The sequence below is a fragment of the Catharus ustulatus genome, chromosome Z (genome assembly GCF_009819885.2).
Source record: "Catharus ustulatus isolate bCatUst1 chromosome Z, bCatUst1.pri.v2, whole genome shotgun sequence".
Lineage (NCBI taxonomy): Eukaryota > Metazoa > Chordata > Aves > Passeriformes > Turdidae > Catharus > Catharus ustulatus.
In genome coordinates this window covers 27,971,534-27,996,758 of record NC_046262.2, presented here as the reverse complement: position 1 = coordinate 27,996,758, position 25,225 = coordinate 27,971,534, and the positions used below count along the sequence as shown (strand labels likewise).

At 44.1% G+C, this 25,225-nt stretch overlaps 1 protein-coding gene and 1 long non-coding RNA gene across 5 annotated transcripts in view; one reads left to right on the top strand and one right to left on the bottom strand.

The window, feature by feature from the left end:
* Positions 1-2,339: 2,339 nt before the first annotated feature.
* LOC117010692 lies at positions 2,340-25,018 on the bottom strand. Its single transcript, XR_004420741.1, has 3 exons — positions 24,931-25,018; positions 10,256-10,438; positions 2,340-3,392 (listed from the first exon to the last, which is right to left on the bottom strand). It is a non-coding gene; the product is annotated as an uncharacterized LOC117010692 (long non-coding RNA).
* GLIS3 (GLIS family zinc finger 3) overlaps positions 24,803-25,225 on the top strand; it is a 161,165-nt gene continuing 160,742 nt past the window's right edge. For 2 of the 4 annotated variants that reach the window (XM_033085539.1, XM_033085537.1), the window contains exon 1: positions 24,961-25,038. The gene's annotated coding sequence lies outside the window, so the exon portion shown is untranslated. Of the gene's footprint in view, positions 24,828-24,861; positions 25,039-25,225 lie in introns of those variants that run through there. The other 2 variants (XM_033085542.1, XM_033085541.2) reach the window with 2 other exon arrangements.

Genomic DNA, 25,225 nt, shown 5'->3' with positions numbered 1-25,225 from the left:
GAGTGAGATGAAAGGTCAGATATGACCTAGAGAATTCCCTTGCAGACAATAAGGGGTGTGTGAAATGCCTGTTTCTGGTTTGCCTGCATTGCAGACCTTATTGTCTCTCAGCAGCAAACTTCTCTGCCTTTCCTGCCCAGTTGATGAAAAGGAGGAAGAACAGCTTTACTATAAGACATTGAGATGTACTGGTATCTCTTGGGGACCCTCAGACTCTGTGGAAATTATCTCCACTTTGTCTAGCACTCACTCTTACCATTTTGTCATGCAAAGCCACCTTTCCTAATCCTAGAGTTTGTTACAAAGCTGCAATGCTACAACCTGCACCAAACCCATGCTGTGATTCCTCTGAGGCCACACAACCCTTCTTGCTCACTGCAATGAAGTTAATGGTGACCTTTAGGAGCGTGAACGCCTTTCATGGTGCACACAGTAAAAAGAAGTGAACAACAATCTTCATAAAGGAATTAGCATTTTAAGCTCTCCACAGGCAGCAGCAGGTTTATAGTAAAGCGGAGTAGCTAGCTGGGTGTTGCCCAGAAGATAGAGCAACAGTTTCCTGACACAATACACAACTAAAAAATGGAAACTATAAAGAGACTCATTATGAAAAACTGGTCACTGACTGAGAAATGTTTGCTGCAGGGAAAAATGAGGTATCTTCCAAGTACTTGCCAGAATAAGCACATGAAAAGATTGATCCAGTCTTGGTATTGGATCACCAGGCCAGTGGTCTTAGGTAATTTTTCCAGAAGAGACTGTGTAGTCCAGCCTTTATTTCTGTTCAGACAGGTGTAAACAGTACTGCATTGATGAAGAGGGAAAGTGAGGAAAACATTACTCAGCTGGGGGAGTTGGTTCATTTTTGTTCCACCTGCTTTTGATCCTATGTCTCTCTTCCTGTTTGTCTTGTACTTAACAACTTGACATACTCTGAAAGAAGATCATGACAGCAGCACCTGAAACAAACAACATCTGTAATGTAAATGTATAAAAGGGATTCTTGGCCCCTTTGTTTCACATTTCTTTCCATATTACTTATTGCTATGAAATCTGTTTGGAAAGACAGGAAATACTCTAGACTGAAACTTTGCAGTTTGCTGCAAGTCCCTGGGTGTGGTAGAATCTGGCTTAGCCAGGGATAGGGACAGATCGGCAAAAGAGCAGTTTTAAAATGCTATTGCCAGACATCCGCAGGCTGTATGATTAAAGAAATGTCTTAACTCCTTTACTTAGCATGGGATTGATAAGAAACACTGTGGTTTTTTTCAAGGACTATGGACAGAGGCAGCTTTGAAAGAAACTGTACTCTGAATTAGAGAATTTGTTCTCCCTGGCTCAAGTATTTATTGCAGAGCACATCTTTGAAGAAGAATTGGATGTTGATATGAAATGGAGATAACTGCTGCAGGTGACTTAGAAGTCATCCAGATTCAAACCCCCTGCTTTCTCCCAAATTGAGAAATTGACTGGGAGAGGGGGAGAGGGAGGAGCCTTTTGTGCTACCATGATGTCACAATAGGAGTTGAAGGAAGAAAATATATCACACTCAGAAAGTACAGTAATTTCACGACTATAAGGAGCACCCTTTTGACTAAAATTTTGGTCTGAACCTGGAAGTGCGCCTTATAGTCCGGTGCGCCTTATATATGGACAAAGTTGCGACATTTGCTACCCCGGAAGCGCGAGCCTGCAACAGTCCCGAGCTGAGCAGAGCCCGCCCAGCGGCGGCATCGGGCCAGCGCCGGGCAGGGGCGAGCCCAGCAGCATCGGGGTAGCGCCAGTGCGGGGGGAAAGCTGGTGGCGGCGGAGCAGCCCGGGCGTGGGGGGGAAAACCCGGCGGCGCAGCCTGGGCGGGGGGAGAAAGCCAGCAGCATCAGGGCAGTGGCGGCGCGGGGCTCGCCCGTCAGCATCGGGGCAGCAGCAGCGCAGGGGAAAAGCCCGGGGGGGCACGGGGCTCCCGGCGCAGCATGGGGCACCCGGAGTGCTGGGGCAGCACGGGGCTGCCAGAGCGCCTGGGCAGTGCGGGGAGAGAGGGAGCGGGCAGCCCCAAACTGCCGCAAGTCGCGGCAGCTCCGAGCCACTCCGAACTGCCGCCACCCCAAGCCCCGCCTCAGCAGCCGGAGCCAGGGGCAGGCGGGAGTGCTGGGGCCTGGACACGGGGAGGGCGCTTGGGGCTGCATTTAAAGGCTACGTCAATCTGTGAAAAATGTCTGCAAATTGAGCACCTGCCAGTAAACTTAACGATCGCAGGATTCCGTTACTAATTCATTACTTTGTTGCGCACGGCACAAATCTTTGCAGTAAAAAAAAAGTGCGCCTTATAGTCCGGTGTGCCTTATATAATGTACAAAGTTGTGAAATTTGCTGACTCCCGGAGGTGCGTCTTATAATCTGGTGTGCCCTATAGTCGTGAAATTAGTGTGCTTTTTACTCAATGCATTCGTGCTTCATGGCAGGCCTAGTGTCATGACTATTCCCCATTTTGTCTCTGAAGCCTGCAACAGGCAGGCAGCCCAATGTCTGGGCCTGCTTCCTGGTATTAGAGTTGTTGGGACAGCTGTGGACAGCTTGTTCCTCCCTCTGTCAAGCATATTTTCTCCGGAAAACAAAGGAAACACACACAGTAACAGGGTGTCAGTGCTGTTGGGTGCCTTTTGGTACTCCTGCAAAAAACAGTTGGCACCACTAGCCAGACTCCGTATTTGTGCTTCTTTCACATACAGAAATACAGGAGGTTCTCTCTGGACATGAGGAAACACTTTTTTACTGTAAGGATGCTGAGACCTCAGCTTAGAGTTGTCCTCTGGCAGACCATTCAGCAGATGCTTTTCTTCCAAGCATTTCTGACAGAGACTTTCATAGGAAATGTTGCTTGCTCCAGCGTGGTCCCATTTCTTTGCCAGCAGAGGACAATGCATTCACAAGGCAGTAGCCCACACACCTTTCCTGCCTGACAGATGGAATAGTTTTGTGATGAGAAATCAGGCTCCTGAACTTTACTATTCACTTGACTACTGCATTCAAAGGCAAATGAGGAAAGCAAGGCAGGAGAGCAGAAGTGCCCAAGTTTTCTCTGCACCCACAGTGTGTCAGCTCTGGGATGTGTAGTGAGCCCCTTAGGTGCTCCCTGAGCCCCAGGAGTGTGAGACAGAAAGGTCCTATGGCTCCAGTGCATCTCCCTCTTGCTGAAGCTCACATCTCATACATCCATAATCTGTATTACTTTTTCTTGCCAGTCATGTCCTGTGGGATCTTGAGGCAGATATTAATATTTCTGTTTCTGTAGGCTCCTAATTTTTTCAGATACTGTATTTCTTAATCCTGTTTCAGTGATGCTTCTCTGGCTTTTGGCCTCTTCTCTCTGTGGTTCTGATGCCTTACAGGACTACCTACAAACAGAGACCAGAGAAAATTAATGGAATAACAAGCAGTTATATTTATTGAAGGGCCTTCAGGTACATTTTGGGCAGATGAAGCCCCCCACCCAGAGGCTACACACAAAATACAGATGACGGGTCACGGGTTTTCATATTTTTTAAAGGTTGTTCCATTTGCATATTGGGGGTTAATTTTCCAATTACAGCATCAGTTAATGAAGTCATTTACCCCAAGTTTGCTCCCTGTCAACTCACTTTTATATTTTTGCACTTTTACACTTTTACACTTTTTCACATTTCTCAGTGCCTGAGACAGTAAGACGTCCTTGATTCCCAGGGCTGGAGAAGAATAGTTTTGTCTTACCAATATGGGAAAGCAGTAACTAACACTCTAAATGGAGTTCAGAGTTACACTAAAGAATTGCATGATTACAAATATATGAAAAATATAAAAGCTAAAATCCTAAGGCATCAGTTCACATAGCTATAAAATTAGGGCAAATACATCACGGCTTAACCATTGTGTTTGAGGATCATCACAGTCATACGATAACAACTTATTTTAAAATCATGTCACACAATTAGCAGAGCAGGGACATCCTCTGTTGGTGTCAGAAATGTGTCTGGCAGAAGTTGTGTTTGAGCTTCAGTGTCCAAATGTCTTCTGAGAATAGTTTTCATGGAAAGAAGTGCACAGCTCCATTAGAAATTGATTTCTAACATGCTTTTGAATGAGAATAATTACAATCAAAACCATCCAGAGGGAGGACTTTGAAAAGACTGGGGTTTATTGAGATAAATGTGACTGGTTATGGTAAAGTATGAAAGAAAAGGAGTTTGGAGTCAATTTAGAACAGCAATATTTGCATTCCTGACAACTTTGTTGGTTTTGGCTACTGAAGATACTGGTAGAATAGGAACTCCCTCCCTTAAAATCTATTGATGAATCAGTGCTCTGGACAGGGTCCAGTTTCTTATCTGCCTGGGATCAAGTTACCTACTTTCACTATTTTTGTATGTGAACAATGATAAATGCAGATATCTGTCACTAAAATGACATCACTAAAATGGTGATGACACTTCTTAACTGACAGCCCTGTAGATGAAACAAATGGGTACGGTTTTGAGCGAACATCTGGAGCTGTCACGACCTTACTACATCTTCATGTCTGCTTGTTTATACTAACACAATGTTGATACAAAACAATAGCAGATTAGAGGGATAATGTATTAAACTTTGCTAATGCAAATTATTTAAAAGGCAAGGCATCAAGCAGTGTCTTCAAACAGAGCACACATCATCTAAAAAAACTCCAAACCAAATAACCATAACACTCTGAAGAAAACTACAAGAAAAGAGGAAGTCTTTCCAACTATGAAATTACTTCCAAAATCCTCCTGAGTTAGAATCTTGAACATAGCCAATGTTAAAGAAATTAATTCACAGAAAAAGCACACAACACACAAAGTTCAGGAAAAATTTTGGTTACTCAAAGAACATCTATCTCAATATTTCAATATTTTATTTTGAATCCATATTTTCCTAAGTGTTACAAGTTTAAAATCAAACCCAAGAAACTGGTTTAGATGCAAACAACAACCACAAACTAAACCCTTGTTTAAACCAAGCCAAAAGATTGGTGTAACACCAGTCACTGGTATGTATTCTAAAAATTCTTGCTTTAATTCGCAAATTTTTTCAACAGTGGTGATTTTTACAGGATGTGTATTTTGTAAACCAGCTTTGCAAACACTTCCTGAATAAGTCTCTGTAATATTTTTTGTACTTTCTAGTATTTGACACTGATGACATCTTGTGGTAAGTTTAGTCAAGGTAAATAGCACCTGATGCTTTTGTCATCCTTACTCTGCAGATTTACTTACTTTACATCACTGCTGGGTGATGGAGTCCTGCAATTGATAAAAATGCAATGTATGGTTTCATGCTGAGGAGATAGTACATATTTAAATAAAATAAAATTAGCCTAAGTTAAGTGTCAAAAGAAATCTCACTCCAGCCACAGAAAGGAGAAAACAAAATCAAACCAGTTATAATTGTAATTAGTCTGCACCAGAAAGTTCATGATTCCTTCTGGAAAAGACTAAACTCTTGCTGAAAAGGGCTAGTTAATAAAGCAGTGGGACAGATGGGGAAGTGTGTGTGTAACTCTGGACTGGGGTCTGCAAATGTCACAGTCCTAAGCCTTCCCTCTCATATGTGTTCTGACTAAAACAAAATGACATGGATATTTTGTCATTCCCAAAGCTACAGTGAAAATCCACTATTAAATAAGAACTATCAGTATTAGTACAGTACAAAGAAAACAACTGATGAATCCTGTAAAAATCTGACAGTTTTATTTGCCCTTTTAAACCAAATTACCTTATCCTGGTCACTAACAAGAAAGAGTCACTATATGGCAAGTAGTAGACGAAACTGTCAAGTTAAATAATTTTATGGTTACCTAACATGGTCATAGTGACTTGGATGTTTTATCTACCCTTGCAGGATGTATGGTTGAGGTTCTTATGTTGTAATTTTCCCTGGCCTTCTATGTGTTGTGTTTAAAGAGAGGGGTATGTTGCAGAGCTAGGAAAGGAAATAGGCAGAAAAGGTACAGCTGCCATGAATGCTGGCCAAGGATATCTGACCCTGTGAATTGCTTAATACAAGGGTCAAAAATGTGTTTTTGAGAAGGGTTCGTAAGAGTCCCACACATATATCATACTTCGCAATGAACAAATGAAATAATGCCTGCAACATGCAAGTGGTCTTGGATTTCAGTTAGGTGCCGAAACTTTAATGAGGACACTGGAAATTCTCCTTCCAAGGCACAGCCCAAGCACCCATGGCAGAACCAATGCAAGTGATCAGTTGTGGTGGAAAACAGCAGTCTGCTGGTACAAGTAGCATCACAATTAAGTAAAGCACCACAACACTAAGTTGGTGCATCTAGGGCTGAAATTCTATAGTCTTATTAGTAAGAGGACTACAATATATAGGAACAATATGGTAAGCAAGTACCTCATCCAGCTCTGGGAATACCAGAAGATACACATTTGGACAAAAGCTTTTTGATGATCACAAGAAAAAAAAGTCAGAAGAATCAGGGATTGCATGTCTTACAGTTTGTGTGTAGAATACTGTATGTCTGAACTGCCCATGTTTTGAACAATCTGGTCTAGGTCTGATAGCAGGAATAAACTCCAAAGTAAGGTGTCAGAGATGCGTATCTAAAACTGCATTGAAAACAATGGCAAAAACATCTGATAAGCATTGTTAATTGCTTAATTCTGCTCGCTCGTGTAACACTTCAAATGGGCTAAAAATCTTTTTCCAGATTACTATTAGTATTTCACCACTAATGCTATCAGCAGTAGCATTAGGTAACTTATCACCATGTAAGGTCTAAAAAGACTTATCACCATGTAAGGTCTAAAAAGAATTGGAAATTATTTGTCATTTCTTTTAGTGTGATATACAAATGATAGGCTGTAGGAAACACAGAATTATAGAATGACTGAGTTTGGAAGGCACCTCTGGGGGTCCTGCTGTCTAACCCCCTGCTGCAGCAGAGCCACTTGGAGCTGGCTGCCCATGACTGTGTCCAGATGGCTTTTGCAGGTCTCCAATGGGGGAGACTTGACAAACTCTCTGGGAACTTGTGCCAGTGCCCAGTCACCCTCACAGAAAATAAAGTTTCCTGTACTTTAGAAAGTACCTCCTGTGTTTCAGTCTATGCCCATTGTTTCTCAACACCACTGAGGAGAGTATGGGTCTCTTTGTTGCACTCTCTGTTTGGGTATAGATGAGCTCTCTTTTCTGGCCAGAACCCATCTCAGCTTTTTCTCACAGGATATACTCTCCAGTCTCTTCAACATCTTCCAAAGATTATTGAGAACTGTCTCACAGTAGTACAGGCAACTCAGTGCTACAGCAACTCAGCTCACATGGGTGCATCTCAACAGCGCTCTGGTATGTTCAGATTGCTGAAGAGTTCCCTGAGCTGATAATTTTCCACCAAGGAAGAATTCTCTATGCATTTTCCTTTCTCTTCATTTTTCATGTGTCTCTGAGTTTTCTGAAAGATGGGATTGCTAGTAAAGACTGAGGCAAAGAAGGCATTCTGTACCACAGTGTTTTCCATGTTATAGAATCATGGAAAATAGAATGAGTTGAGTTAGAAGGGGCCTTAAAGATCATCTAGTTCCAATGCCCCCTGCTGTGGGGGAGGGACACCCTCCATTAGATCAGCTTGCTCAGATCCCCATCCAGTCTGGGGATCCTGGACACTTCCAGGACATCCACAACTTCTCTGCAACCTGTTCCAGTGTCTTGTGACCTTTGCAGTAAGAGTACAGTAATTTCACGAATACAAGCTGCACCAATTTGACTAAGATTTTGCTCCTAAACCGGAAATGCGGCCAATATTCAGGAGCGGCTAATATGTGAATAATTTTCTGACATTTACAACCTCAGAAGAGCCAGCCAGAGTGTCGAGCCGAGCTGCTGCAAAGTCGGAATTTTGTGATTGTTACAAATTACTACTCTGTTGCACCGCGGGTGGAGCCTGGCTGCCTGCAGGCAGCATGGGGGGGCTGGGAGAGAGGTGGGAGAGCTCCCTACCACAGCCCCGGGGAGAGACAGGGGGGCCCCGCGCCGCCATTGCCGCGGCTCTGGGAGGCGGTGGGGCACCTGCGCCGCCATTGCTGCGGCCTGGGGAGGAGGGGGGGGACCCGGGCCGCCATTGCCGCGGCTCTGGGAGGCGGCAGGGGACCCGGGCCTCCCCTGCCACGGCTCGGGGAGGCAGCGGGGGGCTCCGTCCCTGCCTGCCACCATGGGGCAGCGCCAGGCCGTGGTGACCGAGTCCAGTGGCAGCGGTGGCTGGCCCCCAGTGGCCCCGCCGAGCGGCAGCGCCGGGCTGGGCTACCTGGCCCCGTCAGCAGCCCCTAGTGGGCCGAGCCTGCACAGCCCGAGCCGAGCCAGTAAACCCCGCCCTGCCGCTGTTCTGTTACTATTTGGCAACTTTGTTGCATGCGGGTCCTCGTTGCGAACGACAGAGCGGTTTATATTCGGGTGCGGCTTATTTATGGACAAAAACCGAAATATTTGCCAACACCCAGAGATGCGGCTTATACTCAGTGCGGCTTGTATTCGTGAATTTACTGTATTTCCTGACATCAAATCCAAACCTACTCTATTTCAGTTTGAAGCCATTCCCCCTTGTCCTGTCACTACATGCCACTGTAAAAAGTCCTTCTCCAGATTTTCTTTAGCTCCCTTTAGGTACTGGAAGTAGGTCACCCCAAAGCCCTCTTTTCTCCAGGCTGAACAAATACAATTCTCTCAGCCTTTCCTCATGGGAGAGGAAATATTCTGAGTACCCTTCCTCTGGATTCACTCCACATGTCCATGTCATTCCTGTGCTGTGACCCCAGAGCTGTGTGCAGCACTGCAGGTGGAGTCTCAGCAGAGCAGAGCAGGGGGGCAGAATCCCCTCCCTTCCCTACTGCCCACACTGCTCTGGATGCAGCCCAGGATACATTTGGCTTTCTGGGCTGGGAGTGCCATGGCTGGCCCTTCTGAGCAGGGCTGCTCTGATCTGTTCATCTCCAGCCTTTGCTGATGCCAGAGGTTGCCCAAGTTGCACTTGCTCTTGTTAGACCTCATGAAATTCCCATGGATCCCCTGTCTGAGCTTGTTCAGGTCCCTTGGGATGGCATCATTCAGGTGTGTCAAGTGTATCACTCAGCTTGGTTTCATCTGCAAATTTGCACTCAATCCCTTTGTCTATGTCTATAGATGAAAATATCAAATAATACGGGTCCCAATACAGTCCCCTGAAGGACACCACTTGGCCCTGATGTCCATCAGGACTTTGAGCCATTGACTACAATCCCCTGGATGCCACTGACCAACCATCTTCTTATCCATGTAACAATCCACTCATGAAATCCCTCTGCCTCTGTTTTAAAGGAGAAGGATGTTGTGGGAGCCTGTGTCAAAGGCTTTACAGAAGTCCACATAAATGACATCTGTCACCCCTCCCCTGTCCACTGATGCCATCACCCCACCATAGAAGGCCATTGGGTTGATCACGCAGGACCTGCCCTTGGTGCAGCGGTGCTGGCTGTCCCAAAACACCTTCCTGTCCTACAAGTGCCTTAGCACAACTTCTGGGAGGATCTGTTTCAGTGGTCTTCTGAGGCAGGGAGGGAAGTCTGACAGGCTGGTAGTTCCCAAAGTCCTCCTCTGTTTTGAAAGGTGGCTACAATGTTTTCTTTGTGCAATCACTGGTGACTGCACCTGATTGCCATCAATTTTCAGGTATCATGGAGAGTGGCCTCGCAGGTACATCAGCCAATTCCCTCAGGATTCTGGGATGCCCCTCATCTGGTCCCTTCATCTTCTGTATGTACATGCAGGTTCTTTTCTTTCACCTGCAGGACTGAGGACACCAGCTGGGCCCAAAGGCCAAGTTTTCCTTAGAAGTATAATTTCTTTCCCCATGAAAGACCAGCAGAGGTATTAGTCAGAGACTCAGACAAGCTTCTGCAGTCCCTACACATTATCCTGGACAGAGGACCCTAGCAAGCAGCAAATTTTTCCAGTTGATTCGCAGGTCAACATGTGGTTTCTTCTGCAGCAAGGAATTACCTACTGCAATTAATCACTGTTTGCTCCTGGCGATATTGTATGATTTTGGGTCAGGTGGACCAGATCATTTGCTTGAAAGTGCATGAAGCTCCTACTCAGCTTTGAGGATAGTGAAGCTATTGTGCAGCTGCAAGCCTTTAGGTGAGAAAAGAACCTTTCTTATTGTGCCGTAAGTCACCTGCTTCCATCTCTTTCATTCTCCAGAGGTTGCACTTACCTTCATATTAGGGGTGAACACTGCCAATTTCTCAACTGCAGGTGAGGTTGGTGGCTTTTCAAGCTGCTGAGTCTCAGAGAATGTCCCATCTCTCTTTCCTCTTCCCTTATGCTATCCAACCTGATCACTTCCTCTGGTAACTCCGCATCTTGGCAGCAAGGATCCTCCAAGACATTACAGCTCCTATAACAAATTAAAATGAAACAACAGATTTTTAATGGAAGCATACTAAATGTCAAAAGTAGCTGCTGAAGTACAAATGTCTCTTCAGGCTGAACATCCTACTGTTATCAAAGAACTGTTTCACTTGCCAGAAATATCTTTCCCAAATTAGATATCTCCAAATTCTGCCACTGCTTGTTATCACCATTTGTTCATACAGGGATCCTCCTTCACACCACGTTTAAGGTGTAGCTCACTTTCTGTGTAAAGGTAACCTATAATCACCTCTAACCCCTTTACACAGCCTAGCCTTACAGCCATTAGATCAGTGCAGGGCTTACATACAAAATTGAAACCAACAAACAAATAAACAGGAAAACCCCTACAACAAAACAATGTAATGCGAGTTACAGAAAGCTTTTATATTAAATGTTTGACAAGTTACAAAGATTTTCACATAGATTTGCTGTGAAAATGACCATTAAGTGTAATGGGAACATTAAGTGTCCCTGGGAAGAATGATGCTCAAGGAAAGTTCTCAGCATTTAGAGAAACTTTTACCGCAGTTTCACAGGTAGTTTGAAGCAGCAGAGAAACACTTTCTGTGGCAACATTGTTTGAAACAACTTTTTTGAAACAACTACAGATATACAATATAAATATGATTAGGGCATGCTTGCTCATACTTCATACTTCAGAGAAGTGGCAACTGTGGCTTTGGGTTTCTCCAGGATTGTAAGCAATGACTCAGAAGGCAGGATGTGAAACAAATGTGAAAAACTGCTGCAGGATTAGATGAATGGTTATTCCACAGAGGGAACTATAAGTAAAGCATTGCCCAGTCTCAGATACCATGATCACTCTAAGCTCTCTGTGAAGCACTCCTACCCGCAGGCTATTTGAATGCCAAAGGAAGAAAATTCAGTGCCTTCATATTTTTGTGTATCAGCTCTGGTAGCATAATATATTAGTGGATCAATTGTTGCACTGATGGGAAAAAAATATGCTCAGAGATCCAAATTATTCTCTCAAGGAATTCCTGACCTGTCATGTAACTTCATTGATAGCAGCACATTTTGCTTTCAAAAAAGTAAGAGGGGCAGCTCTGAGAGGAATGGCTTGTAAAAATCAGTGGTAAAACAAACTAAAGTAGTATTTGTGGAAACGACTGAGTTTCTAAATTCTACTTCTTATATTATTATATTAATGAAGTTTAAACATACTGAGGTTATGACCTTGGACAAATAAGAATTTCTCTCTGAACACTTTTTTTCCCCCAATCATATTTTCAGCCTAGTGAGAACATTATGCTAAAATTGGTCTTCACATTTGAAAATCCTAAAGTATTTTGTGCTGATCTAGTTATGCCATCCAGGGCATATTATGTACGTTTTCCTACCTCTATTTCACTGGCATCCTTGCCATCCAGAGCTTGGCTGTTCCTGAATCACATTTTTCACACACAGCCTGGCACACCCTACTCCACTGTCAACCCTTGTCTGTGAAGCCCTGACTAGTTTGTGAGAAAGTATGAGAAGGCATGGGCCTGTGTTTTATTCAGACATAAAGCCTTATTATTCAGCTGACCTAAAGGTCTCCATGTAGGTGAGTCACAGCTGTGGCGTTACTGCCTGTTCAGCAGTGGTGCAATTGGGTGCACCACCTTCTGCTTCCAATGGGAGAGTAGACAGGAATGTGCTTTGGCTGGGACCTGGACCTCTCTTGTCCTATATAAGAGCTGGAGAGCAACAAAATGGCATGAAGCAACTCTGCTCATGAAGACTGTGTTCAATGAGCAGCATTGTGGGCTGCTGCTTTGATGGCTGGTTGGGCGGTTGGAGTTGTATGGACGGTATAAGTCTTTGAGTTGTGTCAGTAATGCCTAACTGGGATGCTGGGCACAAAGGAAAACATGGTCAGCTGCAAAATTCAAACTGTTGGATGTACCATGCTGCTGATTGTGGAGGTATTGAAATAGGGTTTGAGTGAAAAACAGATACGTGGCCTTCTCTATCAAGTTTCAGGCACTAGTTTTCTGCGCAGTGCAGGAAGTGCTTATTTTTGGAATGTTACCTATTCTGCACCTGTTCGTGGTTTGGCAAGAGGGTGACTCAATATTCCATGGGAATAGCAATATATTTTGTGAGGCCTGATGATGTGAATTTGTGAGATAATTGCTGGTGCAAGAAAACAGGTGAGTGGAAAAGGAAACATTTTACTCATCTTTTAAAAGTATAGAAATGAGGACCTTGAGAAGTCCTCTGCTCTGTGCCTGAGAAGGGCATGGAACAGATCTACACAGAGGTGCTATGGCACATGGAGATGGTTCAAGACAGCCAGCACAGCTTCACCAAGGGCAAGTCTTGCCTGGCCAGCCAAGTGGCCTTCTATGAGGGACCAGATCAATGGCCAAGGAAGGGATGAAGATGATACCTATGTGCACTTCTGCAAAGCCTGCAGCCTACAAGGCTGCATGGCTACAGCCAGAGAGCAGTGATCAATGGATCAAGGTCTGGCTGGAAATTAGTGATGAATTGTGTCTCTCATGAGTCTGTCCTGGCACTGATTCTGTCTAGTGTCTTCATCTATGATACAGCATGTTTGCAGATGGCACCAAGCTGAGCGATGCAGCTGATACGTGAAGGACAGGATGCCGTCAGAGGGACCTGGACAAGCTGGAGGAGTGGGTCCATGGGAATGCCATGAGTTTCAAAAAGACCAAATGCAAGGTGCTGCATCTGGGTTGGGGCAATCCCTAGTTTTAACACAGGATGGAGATGAACAGACCAGAGCAGCCCTGCCCAGAAGGGCTTGGGGGTGCTGTGGGTGAGAGGCTGGACATGACCCAGCCATGGCACTCCCAGCCCAGAAAGCCAAACGTGTGCTGGGCTGCACCCAGAGCAGTGTGGGCAGCAGGGCAGGGAGGGGATTCTGCCCCTCTGCTCTGCTCTGGTGAGACCCCACCTGCAGTGCTGCATCCAGCTCTCGGGTCCCAGCACAGGAAGGACATGGAAAGGTTGGAGTGGTCCAGAGAAGACCACAAAGCTGATCTGGAGCCATGGAGAGGCTGGGGCACCTCTCCTACAAGGAAAGACTAAGGGTTGGGGCTCAGCCTGCAGAAAAGAAGGCTTTGGGCTGATCTTATTTGCAGCCTTCCAGTACTTAAGAGGGTTTATAAAGAGAATTAACACAGACCTTTCTTTTTGGAGGAACTGAAACAACAGGGCAATAGGTAGCACTTTTAAAATAAAAGGATAGATTCCAACTAGACATAAGGAAAACATTTTTTACAATGAGGTGATAGAACACTGAAACAGGTTACCCAGAGACCTTGTGGATACCTCATCCCTGGGAACATTCAAGGTCAGGTTGGGTGGGGCTCTAAGCAATCTGATCTAGGTGAAAATATCTCTGATTATTGCAGAGGAGTTGCACTAGATGACCTGCAAAGGTCCCTTCCAACACAAAGTATTCTATCATTCTATGAAGTCAAAATACAACAGATTTTCCATCCCTTTTTCTAGCTTGACAGAAGGCTGGGAGCCTCTGCTGAACCCAACCCAGTATATCCATCTCTTCGCTATATTATTTGTGATCCAAAAATGGACACAGCAATTCATAACCACCTCAAAATGGGCTGAAACACTGACAGAATAACATCCTTGGATCTGGTGTGTCTGTCTTTGCCAGTATAGCCAAGCATTTGGCTGGATTTCTTTGTTGCAATACTGTTTCCCAGGTAACAGAGTTACAGAATAATTTAGGTTGGAAAAGATATCCAAGACCATCAAGCCCAAGCACTGATAAAATACCACCATGCCCACTAAACCACAGCATGAAGCGCCACATTTTAATTTTTTGTTTCTTCCACCACTCACTGAGCATCCTGTTCCAATGTTTAACCACTCTGTCAGCGCAGACATTTTTCCCATTATCCGACCTGAGGTTTCCTTGGCACAGATCTTCTTGTCCTATTGCTAACTGCCTGGAAGAAGAGACAGATCACCATTTCACCACAACCTTTCAGGTAGTTATTCAAAACAGGTCTCCCCTGAGCCTTTTTTCTCCAGCCTAAACAACCCCAGCTCCCTTAGCTGTTCCTCATAGGTCTTGTGGTCTGGAACCTTCACAGCTCCACCACCTCCTGTGGACTTCCACTACCTCCAGCACTTCAATCTTTCTTGGAGTGAGGGACCCAAAACTGAACACAAGATTTGAGATGCAGCCTCTCCAGTGCTGAGTCCAGAGGAACAATCCCTGCCCTGCTCCTGCTGGCCACACTGCTGCTGGTACAGCCCAGGGTGCCATTGGCCTTCTTGGCCACCTGGGCACTGCTGGCTCATGTTCAGCTGCTGTCAGCAGCACCCCCAGGTCCTTTTCCTCTGGGCAGCTTTGCAGCCACTCTGCCCTGGCCTGTGGCACTGCCTGGGGTTGTTGTGACCAAGGGCAGGACCCAGCACTGGCCTTGTTGAGCTTCACACCACTGGCCTTGGGCCATGATCCAGCCTGCCCAGATCTCTCTGCAGAACCTTCCTGCCCTCCAGCACATCAACACTCCCACCCAGTTTGGTGTCATTCACAAACTGACTGAGGCTGCACTCAATCACCTCCATCCAGGTCACTGATGAAGGTATTAAACAGAACTGGCCCCAGTACTGAGCCCTGGGGAGCACTGCTGGTCACTGGCCACCAGCTGGATGTAACTCCATGCACCACCACTCTCTGGGCCCAGCCACACAGCCAGGTCTTTACCCTGTGGACAGTGTGCCTGTCTGAGCCATGAGCAGAGACTTTCTCTGGAAGAGTGTTGTGGGAACCAGTGTCAAAGGCTTTACTAAAATTCAAGGACAAATATCCACAGCCTCTAATGTTTCACCTGGTCATAGAAGGGATCAGGTTGGTCAAACAAGATGCATGTTTCACAATGCTGCTGCTAGCTGGCCCTGATCTTCCGGATTTTCTGCACACTGGTGATTGGTCCTAAGGCCTGTATAAGGTAGTCATGAAAAGTAATAATTTACTGCAGTTTTCTTGGATGAATGAGGACTATGAATCTTGAACTACTCAAAGAAATTTTGTTTAACAACACACGTTGGAATTAATTTTGTCTGATTCAGAAACTTGGACTGGGATAGGAAGTATGTGAAGCTGTAACTCAGTGTTTTCAATTTCTGCTTTTTCCCATTGATTTTTACCTGTTGGAACAGGCAGACAATGTTGCTCTCTTAAAAATCTGCAAGAGGCCAGAAATCAAAATGCTGTACTAACTGTCCCTGTCTTGCAGCACAGTCACTCAAGAAATAATCCTGACAGTCACACTGAATTGAACCTTCTGTAGTTGGTGGCTGTATCTCCGTGAGAGAGGTGAGCCAGAGCCTGGTTTCCAAGGGATCTCTGTATAACATAGAATTTGAAATCTAGCAAACACATGGATTCACAGATATTACTTTTCAGAAATCAATCATATTCACAAATGATACTAAGATGTCAAAGGCTAAAGGGACCAGTGAGATGGTCACTACCACACTGCCACAGCAGAACTGTCAGCCATTCCTGCTATCAGGAGCTGAGTTTCTTATCTTAGTATGAGTAGGAAGAAAATCTGCACTGGGATTATGCTGAAGCTGGAGCAGTGTCCAGTACAATTGTGACTTCCCAAAAAGTGAGTCTGGAGCATGGAAAGACTCTATCTCAGGTCTGTCCTACAGAGGTCACTGCAAACCCACTTCTGAGAAAACTGCAAAGCTGGTTGGCCATATTATCACACTAACATTGAATGCAGGCTGAAGTGTCTTTGTCTGTCATCAGTATTTATTTACACCTCACATGTTTGCACAGTGACAAATAAAAATGTCATGTATGCTTTCAGACAGATTCAGTGTAACTTTGAGAGCAAGACATTAGAAAGCATTGTGTTTTGACTTCTCTGAACCAGGGAAAAGTAAAAATTAGGAGTCTACCTCATCCTGTTTCTTAAAGATAGACACTCAGCTCTAAGTTAGAATAAAAAAAGAATTCTCGAACTTCTGATTTTCTTCTATCTTAAGTAGATATGCAATTTCACAGATATCTGTGACATTGTGTCTACGATTTTTGGTGAAATATTTTTATTGTTTGTTAGTGTTGAAGAGTGGTGAAATAGAATTTCTCAAATTAGAAAAAAGCTAATAATACATTTGAAAAACCAGTTTCAACACTTGGATTGAACTTCAAATTGCATTTAGGGAAAAATTTTCTCAGATGCTAACCTTTACTTAACAGTAATATGATTATATTAAATTACAGGTTTATTTTTTGGATTACTGTTCAAGTGTTTATCTGCAGTGTTGAAATGCAAGTGGTGAAAGAAGACATAGTAGCTCTTTTCCCCTAACACTGTTTTAGGAACATGGTTTCCAAGCCACTGAAATAAGCTTTAGGAAAAAAGCCCAGATCATGCTTCTCTCTACATCCTTCATTTTTAAAGTCTATACTAAAGGAGAATGTATAGGCTAACAGCCAGATTAGGACCTCAAAGAGTTTGATTTAGACCTTGGTTTCTGAACTTATGGAAGTTCCAGCTTTGGCTGTGGTGGGATTCTGCAGCCAGTGCTTGGAATCACTGTGTGTCCCGTGTTTTCCCATTAGAGCTTTCTGCACTTGGGATAGGGCAGCCCTAGATGTACAGACAAATGAGATGTTGGAAAGCAGTGCCACAGAAAGAGACCTGGGGTTCCTGGTTTGTGGCAAGCCGAACATGGGTCAGCAGAGCCCTGGCAGCCAGGAGAGCCCCCTGTGTCCTGGGGGACATCAGGGACAGCATCACCAGCTGGGCAGGGGAGGGGATTGTCCTGCTCTACTCTGCACTGGGGCAGCCTCACCTTGAGTGCTGGGGGCAGCTCTGGGTGCCACAGGGTAAGAGATGTAAAGCTGCTGGGGAGCGTCCAAAGGAGGGCCATGAGGATGGTGAAGGGCCTAGAAGGGAAGCCATATAAAGAGCAGCTGAGGTCAGTTGTTCCGTTTAGCTGAGAGGAGACTGAGGAGTGACCTCATTTCAGTCAACTTTCCCCTGATGGGGAGAGGAGGAAATGGTTTTAAACAGGAAGAGGGTGGATTTGCTTGGATACAAGGATGAAATCTTTTACAATAGGGGGTTGAGACACTGGAACAGGTTACTCTAATAGATGGGATGCCCCATCACTGAAGTGTCGACGGTCAGGTTTCACACTCCAGTTTAGGGAAGGATGTCCCTGCCATGGGTCATCATAATCTTTAAAGGTCCCTTCTAACCATAAGCATGGTATGATTCTGTATTTGTAGATAATAAATGCACAGAGGGTTTTAAAATTGCTTTAGAATATGTAAAATACTCTGTATGCATAGTGAAATGCAGAATATTGAGAAAGGATAGTTGAGTATAGACACTTTATAACAACAAAAGGTGAGTCGGGAATCAGCCATGCTTGAATATATCCACTGACTTTATGACTGTTACTTGAGCTATCAGCATCCTTTGTTGCCAAAACAGTAAAGGAATATAGTAAGGAACAGATTATTCTGGGAGTAAAACTATGTAATAGTAGCTGCTCTGTCTTGAGCTGAATAATCATAAGAATCTAAAAAATCACCTAATTGTGCTACATAACAAAAATTATCATAGGACCTGTGATTATAACGGGCAATTAAAGACTGAGGTGTGTGTGTTTTTTTTCTCTGTTACTTATATTTCTAATTTGTTAGTTTACCCTGAAATTTATAAAAGACTCACCATGGAACATTAATAGTTAGACAACATCCAAAAACATCATCCAGACCAGAATGGAGAGTAAAATTCTGTTATATTAAGACCTGAGATGCTTGTGGTTTTTCAAAGCACAGGTTTTGAGGAGCTCCAGCAAGATCTGAGCAGAAAAATGTGTTGCCAAGCTCTCAGTAAATAAGACCCAGTGCCTCATTCTTGTGTTTGGGTGCCCTTTTCTTACTCTCCCTCTCACAGTATATCAGGGCCTGTAGGAAAGTCCTGTGTGAGCAAATATATTTCATGGAATGAGGCACCTAAAAGAGAAGTTGACTAAAGAGGCAGTCAGCAGTTTCCCCTCTCCCAGACACTATAACATCAAAGCTGAGAAGCACCTGGGAATGTATTAATGGTACAGCAATGAAAGTTAATTAGCATCTGCTTTAGAGATTAGGTTTTCATTTGTGCCTGTACACAAAGGCATATGCTCTGAAAAATCATTAGCTTGAGGAATGCCCTTCTGCTTACCCATGCTTTTTAGCCAGACATCATTCCTTTTTGTATTTTCCTTCCTTCCTAGTGTCCCTACTTTGCAAAATACCAAAAGCCATGTCTGCAGTCCAGCTAAACATTTAAAACTTGCTTAATGTGAAGTATTTTTATATTTTTATATTGAAATCAAACCAATTCAAACCTTTAAAATGTTTCCCTGTAATAGTAACAGGTAGGTGCTGTGAAAATTAGAGAAAAAAAAGGGATCTGAGGAATGCAACAAAAATGTACATAAGTATTGACAGTCATTACTAGCATGCAGTATTCTTTTATTTTAATGAGTACAGCAACAACAGACAATCAGAATTCAACCACACAAGAAATAATTTATAAGACTATAAATTTATAAGAAATAATTTAAATTATGACTCAGTCATCATTACAGGTGTCAGCAGGAAGTTAGAAAAGGAAGGGAAGGGGATCTCATTAAGTGTCAGAGCACTCCTCTGGAAACCTTGGAAGATTTATCTTCTACAGCTAAAGCTCACTGGATTTTTTTTTGTCTAATCCTTACATTTTAGAATTTTACTGACAGTGGGATTTGTTCCAGTCAACTCCATTTAAATCCATGAATGCCAGAGATTTTTGTGGAACTGCAAACCCCTTCAGTTACAGGGCACAGAAAATTAGTAAGTTGTTTGAATTGAGAAATTTTAAAAGGGAGCTCCTTACAGAATAAAAATACAAAAAAGTAGCATTTTGGGAGGATCAGAATATGTTTTTAGCAATGCAAAGGAAATAGAAGGAAATAGATAGAAATATACCAAAATCACTTATGCTTATGGATATGTACTGCCAGGCTCACAGAAGTTAGTGAATTGCATAGGCATACCGTAGAGTAGAATTTTGTGTCGTATATGAAATAATAAGTAAAAATGCAGCTATTAAAAATTTAGATCACTTGTGGATTTTTGATAATTTCTGAGACACATCATATTTCCAGAAAGAATGGAACATATGACTTGGTATTATTCTTTTCTGTTTTGGGTTCTTTAACCTAGAGCAAACAAGTATAACAGGGAATTGGCAACATTTATAAGGAGGTTTTTGTGCAATGCAGGCTCTTACAGCTTAGAATAACAAATGGAATTAAGTAAAGATTGCAATATTATATAGACCATCATGGCTGTCTTCATATCTGTTTTACATATGGATGAAAGGAGAAACCTTGTCAGCATTGCTTTACTTAAATTCAAGGCAATACTCAGGAGACGCGTTTCCAATCCACTATATCCTTGTAATTCTCACAGAGCTAATTAAATGTGAAGCTATGTTGATACAGTTGTATGAACTAGGCTGGGAATATGAGGGAGTACACAGAACAGAGTCAGATAAGTCAGTATTTTGACACTTGGCTAGCATACAGACAACTTTCTTGTTTCTTACATCTGTCTAAACACAAACTTTTGAGAATACTGTGTGATCAGCCATCTATCTGCACTTCGATTTAATTTCACTAGAGGCTATAGGAGTCCTTTCTAACTCCGCGTAGAGAAATACTATGTTAGGCAGCAAATTCAACGGTGCAGAATCAGAAAACATAAGAAACATATTCTAACAGTGAAATATATTGTCTTAGGAAAAAGTTAGATTTCTATCATAGTGAATTCCATGTAAAATTGAACAAAAAAAAACAAAACAGGAGCAACATCAAATTATTCACATGTTGCTTTTAAATTGCACATCTTGTCATAATGGAAATATACTGAAGCAATGAAAAGAAGGTAGTGTGGGTGATTTTCTTAAAGACATGGTAGAGAGTACAAATCAAGATACCTTTTACTTGGGCTTCAAGGAGACACCTGTTGCGCCATTACAAGTAATGAGCTTCCTGCGGCAATACTATGTGTGCAACACCATAGCTTCACCCATATGTCTCCCCCAGATCCCTTCCTTAATTTCATATCACTATTGGGAAGAGGCACACTGACTGCTGGCGATAGCCATATTTGGGGTGAATTGTTAACATCTGACTGATCAAGGATGTACTCTTTAGTGTGTTTGCTGCCAGTGTTTTCTGAACTAAATTAGTTTCTTTAGTAGAAGTACAAAGGTACTATAATGAAGAAAGCTAACTACACACTTGTCAGTATTTATTACAAGGTATGAAGTAAAATTTAACATGAAAAATCAGTGTTGAGGTGAATAGGCACAGAGTAGGAGAAAAACTGCAGTGGCATGTGCATACCACTGCAGTGATTATTATAAAGTGCTTACTCTCTCAAACAAGAAAAGTGAGTTTCAACACTGTACTTATCTGCTGTTCAATCTAAAATTGCTGGGGCCTACAAAAGAAATCATTATTAATATCAGAAGATCTTACTGTAGGACAAACAGTAGTTCCACTTTATGACAGCATTTTCTTCTAAGGTTTCCAAGGGAACTGTGGGAAATTTCCTTCTTTGTTTTCTTACTTTGCTCTCAGTTAGCATCCTACCTATAACGCGGTTTCTGGCAGTGTTATTCATCAGTGGATATCAGGGAAAGGATCTCATGCTAGCCTGAATTCCCTTACACTTTCTCAATGGAAATCAGACATGTTTAGTTTACTATACTTTGGTCCACATCAAACTCAATTTGACTTCAAACTCGATCCAGGCATGAAGACAGGTTCCCAAGCAAATGTGGTGCCTCTGTTCTCTTCACCTATTTGTCAATGCACATGATATTCCCACTCTGTGACCTGAACCCCACTATGTGAAATACCTTGAAAAAGTGTCAGTAAAGAACTAATAAATCCTAGCTAAACTCCACTGCTGATATTATGTCTTTCTGCTGATTAATTTTTTTATGAGAATTGGAAAACTAATTCCACTCATCAGTCTCAGTTCCAGCTTCTTCAGGTGCATTGTAGGAATGTAGAACTCTCTTCCAATTAATCTTCATCTAATAATTTTATTTTCTGACCCTAAAGGTACATGATATCATCAAATACTGTTATAGATAATAACTGCATTCTTCTGCAAGGATTCTGCATGTGTTTTTGTACCAATAAAACTAGACTACAATTTAATTAAATGAATCCTGCTTACCAATGCCAGCTTTGTCTGTATAAGAATGTTGAGGGATCAAACTCAATTTCTTTGAGGAGGTTAGTAGAATGCACATATTTTTTCCATACAGACAGCTTTCTCTCCACCTGACAGCTTACATTTAAGAGTGGGGATGGAACAGCTTTTATAAATCAATTCACAGTGCAGAGTTGAGTAGCTGGAGGTGCAAGGAGAGGAACTGTTCTGTTTATGAGGGTACTAGATGCTGTTAAGAACGTTGACAATCTTAGCAACGTGCTCTTCCTAAGTGTTGGTTTCTTGCAATGTGAAGGAGAAATAGATTATCTTATCTCCTGTGTAGCAAGCAAAACCCACTACAAAAGTAATATTTGTGAAATGCGGCTATAGAAAATAAAATAGTAGTTTTCTGAAGGACTAAGACATAGCCTTTTCATAATTGGGATGTGTGTTTTATGTCAGGAATGAGTACGGGTTCATACTGATGGATATGAATGTGCAACACTGCATGAGAGTCATGAACAGGCAGTAGTGTTACCCACCAGGAAAACTTTGGACGCACTTACTTTTAATGCACTTACCTGGCTTATTTTACATAAAATTTGCTGTTATTTCAGCACATCAAAAATTAAGAATTATCTTTAGATATGAGTTGCAGTTTCTAATGTTAACTTTGTTAATATGAGGTTTTGATTGTCCTTCTTACTTCATGCTCAGGACTTCTTAGTAGGCTTCATCCATGACAACAAAAACTCTTATCCTGTATGTAAAGGCTGCCTTTATCTTGTTTTTTTAGACCGTGTGTTTCAAGGTGGTACATTGATAGGATCCTTTGCTTCTTTTCATTTGAAAAACTGAGAAAATTTACTTCCCATACATAGAAATAACTTGATAAGGCAAATAGATTTTTTTTTATGGTGGTTTGATTTGGTTTCTGATATTGTCAGGGTTTATTTAATGCAATATATTTAAGGCAAACTCACCTATTTGGTAGACTTCAATTAAAATGAGTACTTTGACAGCAGTCAAAGTTGTTTTTAAGCTGTCTGTATTACTAATTTTTAGTGTGTGTTCTCCTATCATTACCAAGGCTATCATGTTAGTTTGGGGATAATCCTTGAACTTCTTAGTGATGACTTCCAATTAAATGATAATTGCATAGAAAATTCTGGCATATAGCATCAGTAAAGAGATAATAAACAAAAAACTCATTGAGCTCTCAAGTAAATTCAGTGCTTTCATCTGGAAAAGAAAGTTTTTAAAATATGATTTTTAAAGTGAGACACAGTTTACAAATATCAATGTTTGCTTTAACAGTTTAATAGTATTGATGCTTGATATAAATAGTAAATTTATTTACAAATGTCTCAATCTCTAAGTGTCCATGCACTTAGAAAAAAAAGCCAAAACTCTGGAAAGCAGTGAAACTTTAAAAGAAAGACTGAAGCCTCAGTATCTCCGCTAAGTTTTCTGGGTGTGTAAAGAACACAATACTGACTTCTTATGAACTTCACAGTCACATTAATTGGACGCAATATGAATGAATAACAAAGGACCTTTAGCTTGGAAGAGTTTATTCAGCTAAGGATCACGGCTGACCTTGAGGTGCCCAATGATGTGGACACACTAAAACACATCCCCCTCCCTCAACTCTCCTCTTAACAGCTCTTGCAGGGGTACAGGCTTGAAGGTATACAAACTACCCCTCTCCTTCGAAGAAGCAATCCGGACTGCCACAGTGCCATTCTCATTCTTGGAAAACTGGGATTAAAAATTGTTTTAAATGCAGGGCTGGCTATGCTTGGCATGAAAGGCCCATTCCTGCTGCACTCCTCAATTGCTCAACAATGCTAGTGGGCTCCCTTGCTTGGAGACTCCCTGGCTGACAGGGTGCCCTGCCATGAGGTCTGCACGCTCATGCTGGCAGAGTGATAGGGCAATTTGCTGTTCTCTGAGCCTGGCTTTTCAGCTGCTTCATTCACCTCTAGCTTCAGCTCGTTTATATTCTCATTTCCCCAATTACACCAGAGGGGAATAAGACTGACCCAAACTGAAAGAACCAATGTTTCAGTTGCTGGGCCATATCCTGCATGTGTTTTTGAGAGCAGTGGGTGGTTCTTCATGGCATTTACCTCTTAGCTGCAACTGTTCCTGCAAGAGCTGGTCATCAGCCTGGGTCCACAGTATCCCTGTGCTTTCGCCCTGAGTGGAAACTTATCACATTGCTAGTCCAAGTCAGATTTCCTTCTAATTGAGAAAGGCTCTCGCATGTGCTCATCACAGCTTTCAATGCTTGTGGAAAAACGGCACTAGACATTAAGTCCCTTCATCCTCTTTCCCACTTCGGAAGCCTTGCTCCTCTGGTTTACCTGCTTCCTTGCCTCATGGTTAGGTTTTCTCGTACACCTCACACACGGCTCCCGCCCAGCCCCCCTTACAGCCTCCGTGCAATCCCGCACGCATTCCCCATAAAGCCCATAGCGTGTAGCCCCCAGGGAGCCTGCAGCCCCCAGCGCTTCTGAACATTCCTCCTTCAGAACTGGTGCAGCCCCGCAGCTCGCCCCGGTCCCGTTACACAGAGGAACAAAATCCGCTCCCGCCTCCTTTACTGCCAACACCTCCGGGGCACCCCTCCGTTCCCCCATCCCCTCCAGCGCCTATGCAGCCCCCTCCCATCCCCAGCCTCTCCCCAGCATCCTCCAGCCCCTACAGGGCCACCCTCCACCACCTGCGAGACGCGCGGCTCCCCCGCACTACTCAGCCGTGCCCCCCGCTCCCCTCGCGTCCCTCGGGGCAGGGGCCGCTGCCGGCGGGACGGCGCTGCCCCCGCCCGGCGGAGCAGGCGCGGCTCGGCGGGGCGGGCGCGGGCCGCGGGAAGGGTTAACGGCGGGGCGGCGGGCACATGACGGCGGGCACGGGCGGGCGCGCTCGGCGGGAGCTGCGCGCTGCCGGCGGGGGCGGGCGGGAGGTGGGTGAGTGCCCCGAGCCCCGCGGCGGCGCCCCGCCGAGCCTGCCCGCGCCCGGGGGCGTGCGGCACGGCACGGCACGGCACAGCACAGCACGGCCCCTCCGCTGCCCCGCTCCCCGGTGCTGCTCCCAGCCCCGCGCCGCCGGCCCCGGCGGGGAGAGGGTGAGTCGGCGGCTCACGGCCTCCGTGTCAGCGCGGGGAGGGCGGAGGAGAAGGGAAAGCAAAACAAACGCTCTTGTGGTGCCGTCAGTTCGCGGTTACTCACCTCGCCGGCCGGTCCGCCGCCGAGATGGGGACGCAGCGCTGTCTGGAAGGACGGGACAGACACACGCCCGGGAGATTTGTCATCCCGCTGGTGAATAACCGCAGATAGGTACCAGCGGAGGGAGGCTGCGGAGCGGCGCGGGCGGGAAGCCGGGAGCGGCCGGGTGCCGGCCTGAGTGATGTGCATCCCGCGGGGCTGCCGCGCCTGGCTCGTGGCTCTGGGGCCGGGCATATCCCACCCAGGGCTTCCTCTCCTCCAGTGGCTCGTCCCGCGCGCAAGAAACCAGAGTGGCGTG